Consider the following 9,890-nt stretch of genomic DNA (forward strand, 5'->3'; position numbering starts at 1 on the left):
TTTTCAAACTTCCAGAATACACAAAGATTGCCCAAGACCTCATTCTTAGTGTTGCCTTTATATTCAAGAGGTACAGAACTTTAAATTTAGCTCTCTTTCTTACACCAGCCACAAGTTAAGTAATCCTATACACTGCCCAATCTGAAGAGTAAAGTGACAGAGGAATTGGCTCACTTTTGGCTGGACCTTTGAAACCAAGGTCCAGATTCCAACCAGATTCCACCCTTCTGTGACCCTAAAACGCACAGAATTACTGTCGTGCAATACCCAGAATAATTGCCAGAGACAATAAAAGGCCCAAACGTCCTGATTTTGAACAGCACAGTAACTCACTTTATCTCATTTCATTTTCTCTGTCAGAGTGCTGGGAAAAGGGTTAGTACTATTAGTCTCTTCTTGTGCCTAAATGTTGCTCTTTGGCTGTAAAGTATGCCAATTCCAGGACAAATACCTGTTACCGCAAGTCGTTATCTGTGAGTATTTTGGCACTGGTGTCTGGATTGACTGAAGCACTGAAGTGTAAAATCTTGTCAGTAGGATGTTCAGAAAGCAGAAAAAAGTGCTAAGTGCACACAAGACATGTAAACGTGTTACTTTAAAAAGTCATTGTATAGGGGGAAGGATATTAAACCACCTTTGCCTGCTTTAGCTTTGACAGATAGTACAGTTATTAAATAAGCAGGAATGCACTTTCTTTTTCCATTTTTCCAAGAACATGATATGTACATGGTGGCCTTAATCTGAAACACAGAAGTAGCAAATAGAGGAATTTGATATTCAGAGTTAAAAAGACTTTGTAAATATTAGCGAAACACATGCGAGGGCTCTGCCAAGCACACACCTTTAAAATAGAAGAGACAGGACACAGTTGATGCTTGCACAACTGTGTGCTTTTTGATGCTTGCACAACCATGCGCTTTGAGAAGTCCTATAATTAGTAAGTAAGCAAATCTGTGGAAGGTAGACAAGTGAAAGCTGAATTCCTTGTGTCCTCTGGCTGGATTGTCCGGTTCTCATAGAGCATGAACCCTCACAGAAATGCCTCCTGCGGTCAGACACTCTCTTGTCCATTTGGGAGAGGATCCTGATAAGCACTGTGTTTGCACAGCAGCCTTTCCCTCTGCAGAGGCACTAAAAGCATCTCTCTCTCTTTCTGTCAAGAGGATCTGTTTCTTCTACCCAGCAATCCACTCTCCTGAAACCTGGAGCAGCTTCATATCCCTGAGACTGCAGCTGCCCTGCTGCATTTGACTGAAGCTGAGCAGCAGGTCCAGAAGTGAGGTTGAACAGTGGACTAGCAGATGAAAAGACATCACATAAACCTCACGTCCTTAAGAAAGTGACTACTAAGTAACTAGAACAAACTCTTTTCCATCACAGCTTACCAGCCTGGAGCCTTCAGTTAGAGAACTTGATACAGAGATAATATATTTGAGGAGTTCATTCATTCTGACCACTGCCTGTATCATTTCTGTGGATGCATGAGTTAGTTATTTCCTCTTCTCCCTTCACACAGAAGCTCTCCCATAGTTTGCAGACCCATTTGGTCTAACCTACCCAAGTCACTTCATAGCTGAATTCCATTAAATTGCACAAGGTTAGGTTCAAAAAATTGCATTTCTGCATTTTTTCAGATAACTAGATAGATATTAGGGATTAATCTGGAAGTTGAAGGAAATAGTGTCACCAAAATTTATTAATAAAAATATCAGAAATGAGAGGGAGGCAAGGAGGAAAGTGTGCTGTCAGCTTGGATGATGAACACCTATAAAACAGAAAAGTACAGAACTCTGTGTGGAAAAGACAGGGCTGAAACTGCAGCAGGGCTGTGCAAAGGCTAAGGGAAGGCAACTGCCAGATGACAGGCTGGGGAGGAGGAGGAGGAGGAAGAAGAGGAGGAGGAGAAAGGGGGAGCTAATCTGCATCAAGCATGTACAGAGGTGCAGGAAAAGGCAGCACTGTCCAAAAATGAAGAAGCCAGGTAGGTTGCCTCAGAGGGATGAGTGGGGCTTTTGGGGCACTGGGTGCACACAGGAAGGACACCCATGCTGGCCACATGCAACTTGCAGAGAAGCCCCAGTGCAGTGGTGGCCACCCTGTGCAGGAGTGGTCAGAGCCCACAAAGGCAAGGGAAAAAGGTGGAAAGAACCAAAAAAAAAAGAGTTGGAGAAATAGCACAGCTGAGCTGGCAGTGATGAGCAATTTAACAGTGAGATGGTGGAGGCTGAAAAAGACACTCAAGAGGGATGACAGATCTTGAGGAGGTGAAAATTCACTGCAAAAGTTAGAAGAGGGGGGAGGGTGAAGAGTTGGGGGGAGAGTGGAATACATTTGAGCACGCTCTTCATACCTCAAGGAATCACTTTCCTTTTCAAGATGTCCAAAGAGTGGAGAAAATTGGCATTTTCATGATAACGTACCTCTTTCTATAGATTTATAAACTATCAATTTTTCTATTCAGACAGACTGTCTCTCAATATCAGTTGAAACCCATTTAAAATCTACTGTAAAATACAGCACACCATCTATACATAATTAAAGGAGGAGCAGAAAGCCTAGCACCCGGGGAGGAAAGGAGAATACTCGGTCACAAAAGGAACCAGTCATCTGTCCTTCCCATTTGGCACAGCTGAACAACTCCACATCTCACAGTTAACAAACTGTTGGCTTCCTGATGTGCGTGCAACTCCTCTTTGAAAATAACATACCTCCAGCACATTAGAGCTTTCCAAAACCTGTGGCAAAGCAATTAGAAAGAAGATTGGCACATTATCGATTGCAAACTTAGCAAGGTCTTATGCAGTTACTTACAATGATTATACTGCTCCCTTTCTCTCCACTAATTTTCCACTTGAGTAATCAAGAAATCAGTTTGGATTAAAGACAGAGTGTGTTTGACAACTTTGTTACCCAGTTGTTGTGCTCAGGAATTCAAATGTATGTGATGTGTCAGGGAAGACTTTTTCTGATGCTCTTTTTCTAGCAAACTTAGGTGGCTTCTTGTGTCTGTCTTATTGCTGGCTCCACAGGATACGCTGTGGTCAAGCTGATCAGTATGACAGTAAGCTGCCTTTTTTTCTCTACTTGGCAAAACTGTGTTTCTTCCCACACTGTTAAAACAGAAAGGATGAGTAAACAGTTTCCAGGCCGATTTCAGTGCTGAATGCTGTAAATGAGCATGCAGTCTGCAAACAGTATAGTAGTTACTACCCTTTAATTGAGCTTTCTTGTTGCTGCTAACTGATTCTACATAAGACACATACAACACATAAAACACTACATAAAACATAAACTGTTATTATTAAGCAAATGAAAAGATAAGCAGCATTTCTTCATCTCAATGAGTGGCAAAAGAATGCTGAATATATTTAGAAAACTTTAGTGAACCTCTACACAGCTGATCCAGTTAAAAACTTACTTTTGTTCATGATGAGCACTACCAGAGTTCCTCTCAAATGATAGGGCATAAGAATGTGGAGACATTTAATTATAACTCCTTAGGACTGCATTTCCAGGATTCTCAGTATAATGAGGAGACCTTTTGCCCAGCAACTTACAAGCCACCATTCTCTGATGATTTGACCAGCTCCGAAATGAAAACCAGAACTGGGTTGATGCTCATAAACTCATTATGTTTCACCACCCCAGAGGGACCCTGGTATACCTGCTCACTGGCTATAACTTGAGGAAACAGAGACATCGACTTGTGCGCAAACTGTAGAGCACATACCAAGATTTTGAGGCAGTAAATGCTTAGATCCAAACTGCAGGGGATTTTTCAACAATAGTTCATACTGCTCATGACCCCCAGAAAAAATCTGTCTAGAGACTATGTTTTTGATACTGAGAGATAGGAAATATTTCTGGCAGCTGCTGAAGACCTGCAATCAGTTATTGCATCTTACTCCATCCTCACCAGCAGGAAATCCTTCAGGAGAGAGCACTGAATAATATGTGTTTGGACATGAAGGTAATTCAACGTAAAGTTTTCAGTAATAATAATCCTTGGTCCGCAGGCTTCAGCACTAACTCTGCGGTGGCTTGCGGCAGCCCCTAGAGCTATACATTGCACCAACAAGGACTGGGAGGAGGGCCTACTGGGCAGAAGTGGGCAGTCTCCGCTAGCACTTTTTTTTCTGATGAGGAGTGAATCTCCTCAATGACCCACTCTGGCTGACCCCCAGCGTGCCTTGGAGCACATGTTTCAGCTCTAGCTTACTTCTGCAAGTCCACACCAGGTTTCCCCATGACTTACCGCTTCTCCTGGGTGGGTTATGTGAAGCTGAACTAGTGATCCCAGTTCTTAGCAAAAAAGATGAGAGTACGCTATAGCCTGCAGCTACTTACTGCTGCAGAAAGACCAAAGAAGAAGGAGATTGGCAATCTTCCTAGCCCAAGAAACTGCCTCTGTGAAGCCAGGACCAAAAGTCATGGATATGGCCATGTGCAGATTCCCATTTTATGCCACCACTGTCATTAGAACTTTTGCATTTTTCATGCCTGTAATCTGACAACTTTAATGAACAAATGCATAATTAAAAAAGTACAATGCTATTGTGTGTCTTAGCATTTAGCCAATGCATTTTCAGAAGGAATGCTGTTCACCAAGCCATAATGAGTTTAAATTCATGTAATCTATTTGCTTCTCTTATTCTTCTTAGTTTGTGTTACTATCAGGAGATCAAATTAAATGGCAATTTCAAATAGTATTTTGCAAATGTCTTTGTTATTAGCAACTACTTGCCAATGTGTTTGAACAGTTTGTGGTTTGGGCTGTTTGTGTACTGTTTGCTTCAACTATTAGTTTTTCAAACATCTGCTAGGTTCCACACTATTGTTTTTCCTCTCCAAAAGGTACAGTTGCAATTTTAAAACCAAGGACTAGTGAATAATGGATTTTCACTGAAAATTTTCAAATGAATAAACATGAGAACTGAAATCTCTGAAGTTTTCAAAATTCACAAAGATTTTTCTGAATACAGTGGGCTAAATATGAATAGTTCAACTTCTAACTTTTGCTGTTTTGGTTCATGAAGATGTTCCTGAATCAGTTTGTTCCTAGCAGAGCAGTTCTATCAAATAAAAGAGACAAACATTTGGGCAGGAAATATGTCTGTTAATAAGCCAAAGGTGTGAAGTTATACCACCTCAAATGTTTAAATACTTTGACAGTCCATAGATAGAGGTCATCTAAAGTAAAGTATGTACAAGTTGCAATTGTTTTGGTGAAATCATACTAGGATGAATCACATGATTATGCTATTTACCAAGGAACAAAATCCCAGATGTAAGAGAATTAGTAGTCAATATTAATCTAGTAGCCTCAAAAAGGGTTATTGGACGCACACTCTGAGACTATTAGATATTCTTCCTCATCATTTAATAAATGCCTTTTATTGCCTCCTACCTTCCCAAATTCATACATTTTCAGAGAAATAAATAAATGTTAAAATATAATTTCCAAAACCAGCCAGCAGGCAACATCTTAGTTAGGAAATACTATAGTATCGTCTCACTTGTAAAATACTTTTGTTATCAGTTACAGTATTCAACATCACTATTATTAGTGCTTGATTCCACTACATAGAATCTTGAACCCAGGTTAATTTTAATGAGGAAGAGGCCCCTTAAGAGCATAGCTAGATGAAAAAACCATAATTTTCAGTGATTCAGTGGTCCTTCTTCTACTGCTAGTCTAAATAAAGTGCTTGTTAACATGAATAAGTAACAAAGCACAAAATGGTGCACAATCCAACATATACTTAAGTTTATAGCTGCCTTTGTAGATATTTGGGTACTAAAATTAAAATATAAACTAGGCTTTTACATTAAAGGGCTCAAGTGTTAACTGTGCTATTTGCACTTAATGCAGCTATTTTGAAGAAAGAATAAACACACCATGATATTTCTCTTCTTAACAAGGTACAACACTTTTTCCTTGAATGCTGTTTATCCTGTTACAAGAAGTTGAAAATGTCTGTAATTCCCTATGATTCATCCTACAATCAAATAGGGAAACAAACTTGACCCTGAAAATTTCTGTCTCTGAGGAGGTGGCTGAAAAGTTTCCCAGCTGTGTCATATGTATACTTTAATGTTAAATTTTGTTGAGTGCTTAAAAGCAATTTATCCCCTTCTTGAATCTGTTTGAAAGCAGTGAATTTACAGTGGTATTAATAGCCTCTTTAGGGGCTATACAGATTGATCTACAAAGATTTCTAGAAATTTTTGTAGAGTTTTTCATAGAAATAAAAAAACTATTCCTGTCAGCAGGTAAACCTGACTTTTCATGATGAGCAGAGGCTGGACAGTGCCTGGGAGCTGCACGATGGCTAATGAGATGCACAAGAATTACTGGCAGAACTTCCGAAACTGGAGAGCAATTTAAGTTACTCCGGTTTTGCTGCTGCTGAGTCAGTTTTCCCCAAAACATGAGTAAAAGACATGTTTTTATATTGGTTATCAAAGTGTGAGAAATTGTTGAGATGAATAAGCATATTAATTCAAAAAAATCCCACCTTATGCTTGTAGGAGGAATGTCAGGCACTAGTGCTCTGCAGGTGACAGTCAATGCCTACAAGGATAAAAGAGAAACTGTAGCAAGGAGAGGAGCTGGTGTTGACCTCCCTTTCCCAGAGGTTGCCCCAGTAAAAGCCCATTCATGGATGGGAAAACAAAAGTAAGGGGGTGGGACAGACTTCAGTGGAATTTCATATCCTTCCCACAAAATGCTTTTTGCCTTCCTGACTCCATGGAACCACAACAGCCAGTAGTACTAAAGGGGAAAAGACTAGTACCCAAAAGGAACAGAATTGTGGAAGAATCAGGACTGCATTATCAGACAGAAATGTAATCAATCCAGGGATGGTGAGGTAAAAAAGTAAACGTCACCTTGGCAACCTGAGATAAACTCATGAAAAATGTAATGTGTTCCCTATGAGGGAGAAAATGACAATCAGATTAATATTGAATCAAGATGTTTTTATTCAGGTTCTCAGTGCGGGTAAACAATTTGCCAAGTGAAATGAATAAATAAAATATTTCTTCCTTCTCTTTCTAGAGTGGCCTACACATTCTAGCCGTCATTCACTGACATATCAACGTGTTAAACAGGTCAGAGAAACAGGCATGGAAACTGAACCTGATTAAATTTTATTCTGGTATCTGGAAAGGAGTACTGCGGTAGGGTTGTTGCATAATTTATCACTATTTAATTTGATTTCCTAATCTGATTTTGTAACTGATAGAAGAAGAAGACAAAAGAATTATGATTAATATTTGACAGAAACTTTAGGAAGTGTTTCTCCAATTCAAGTTTTGCATTTTCTTTTGTTCTTTTAAGTTTTGACTGTCGGCCTTTCTTCTTGACTTTTAATTTGCCTCACAGAGATTTGGTAGCTTGCTGAGAAATTCACTTTTCCCTTTTGTGCACTCAGCGTTAGACTCACACGCTAGGTTTTGTTTCAGTCTGAACAACAGCCCAGAAGTATATATAATTTCAGTGCCACAGTAGTTGAGACTGAGGCAAAGTTTCTTACCCCGTTGACATGTGGCACACCAGCTTCCTGACAAATGCTGGTTCCACACAATATCCTGGTGATAACCAGGAAATGAACTCAGTCGTGCCAAAGCCCACACACAAGTTGTCAATCTATAAATTTAAAATACAGCTTCGTCATTGGCATGAGAGACTTTGAAATGTAAATTACAGAATTTTCCTAAACTTTAGGCATAGATTTTCTTTGCTTATTTTCTTTCCTGACCTTTGGCTGTATTTCAGTATCACCCTCTAACACTCATTATGCATTCACATCTGGATGTGTTGTGCATGCACTGCTTTTATAAAGTCTTTATGCATTTGTATTAACATTTTATTCTTTGAAATTCTCAGCAATTTTAAATCCCATTGTTCCACTATAATTATTCCTCTGCTAGTTGTATAGACAGTCCCTTGTATAGCTTAGCTGCAGTAGGTTTTCATTTAAGTTGAACAAGAAGAAATACTTGGATGGAATAAAAATAAGTGGCTAAACAAGGTACTGCACTGCAGCTAAGCAAATATTATTAATTAATATGTATTAGGGTTATTCTTAAAGCAATTAAATAGTCAGATTTTAAAGCCACCAAATGATCAATTTTAATTGTTTATTCTGATTCCTTGAGACAGGTCATGAATTTTTGTCCAGCAATTACCAAACCTATCCCAAGAACTCCAAAATCAACTTCAAACTAGGCTGTTAGTGAGCAACCTACCACTGATATTTAAGGAAAGCTGGGAAACTGTAGCACAAGGCCTTAGGTTAGAAAAACTTACATCTACCTTTTTTCACTTAAATATGTATTTGAAGTTAAAACGTACGCTGTAGACTCCAGTTCAGGAAAGTATCTCTGTTCAGAATGGCATCTGACTCTCTGTATAGACTCATACAGTGATGATTTACGCTTAGTCCTTCTCTTAAAAGTACCTATTTCATCCGGTTTATGTAGGATTTCAGTTAGGACGTCCTTACATCCTCATCAGACTTGACAAATCACAAGTTTTCGATCCACTAGTAGCACACTGCACCCAAAGGAAAGCATCTGCATATGTCTTCCCTTGGGAATAATATTTGAAGTTGGGATGTGTAATGTTTAGTCTAGGCAATAGCTTTCTCAAAGACACTAATTGATTGCCACTGGCAGAGAAAAGCCATGCTTCAAATGGGTAAACATATAATAACAGCAGTTGATTGAAATACTGGTGGATTTTCTATAACATCTAACTTGCAGTATTTTAAACAGACCACGTAGATTTTTCCAGCTCTTAAACTAAGAGACAGCCCTGGGACTGAAGCCTGCAGCTGTGCACACCGGGTTCTGCACTAACCCTCCAGATCCCTAGCAGTGTATTTATAATCAAGCTCGCTGTCAGGGCTGCTTCCAGGCACCAAAGCACACCTCATCTCTCCAGACACATTTGTTTTCTGTCCCCAAAACACACTGGGGAATAATTTATTGCTCACCTCCCCAGCTCTGTGTTTGGTCCATGACAGGCTCCAGGACTTTGGCTGTGTTCTGTGGCTGCTGGAGGACCTCGGAAGGGCCCACCAGTTCCCACACCCCCATGCAAGGTTGGGGCAGAAGCCGTTCTGGCTCATGTTGTACCTCTTCTCTGAGGATGAACGCACAAAACAGACAAGCCAGAAACCCTGTCTTGGACTTGGAGGCTGATTTTATTTCTTTTGCATTGCACAAGCCAAATTGAGGAAGGAAACTACCCCAGCATTAGAATAAAGTAGTAGCAGGAATGGTATAGTAGGATGTTCGAAATAAGAAAAATTCTAGCTTTTACAGCATCTGACAGTCAAACTCTATTGACACACAATCATCTTGTTTGAAGCTAGTAACTGCAGTTTTATCACCAACAGTGGGGCAAACTAACCTGCTTGGTTCTTCATAAAACTGAGCAGTGACTTCACTTGCTTATTTACAAATAAATATAGAAAGTCAGATTTAATATGAGTACACACTAATGCAAATTCTTCATTATCCTACATACTCATGGCAAGAGTCTCCTCCAGACTATAAATTAATGAAGAATTTAACCTGGAGAAGCCAGGAAAAAAGTGCATCATGTGTACTTAGCATTCTATTTAACTTTTCATCTGTTCACGTCATACAGCACAAACCAGTTGGTAAAATATTTTGGGGTTTTTTATATGCTTGGGGCAAGGGATGCTATTATAAAGAAAAAAATGTCTACCAGAATCTTAAAAACTACTATGTTGACATGAATTCCTGGAGTCACATTTTTTTTCCTCTATTTAATGTCAGTTTTTACGAATGTTGATTTCAAATGTCTATAAGCCTAATCTTAATAACAGGAGAGATTCAGCTGTTCTCATAAAGAA

This window comes from Gymnogyps californianus, chromosome 2, assembly GCF_018139145.2.
Source record: "Gymnogyps californianus isolate 813 chromosome 2, ASM1813914v2, whole genome shotgun sequence".
NCBI lineage: Eukaryota > Metazoa > Chordata > Aves > Accipitriformes > Cathartidae > Gymnogyps > Gymnogyps californianus.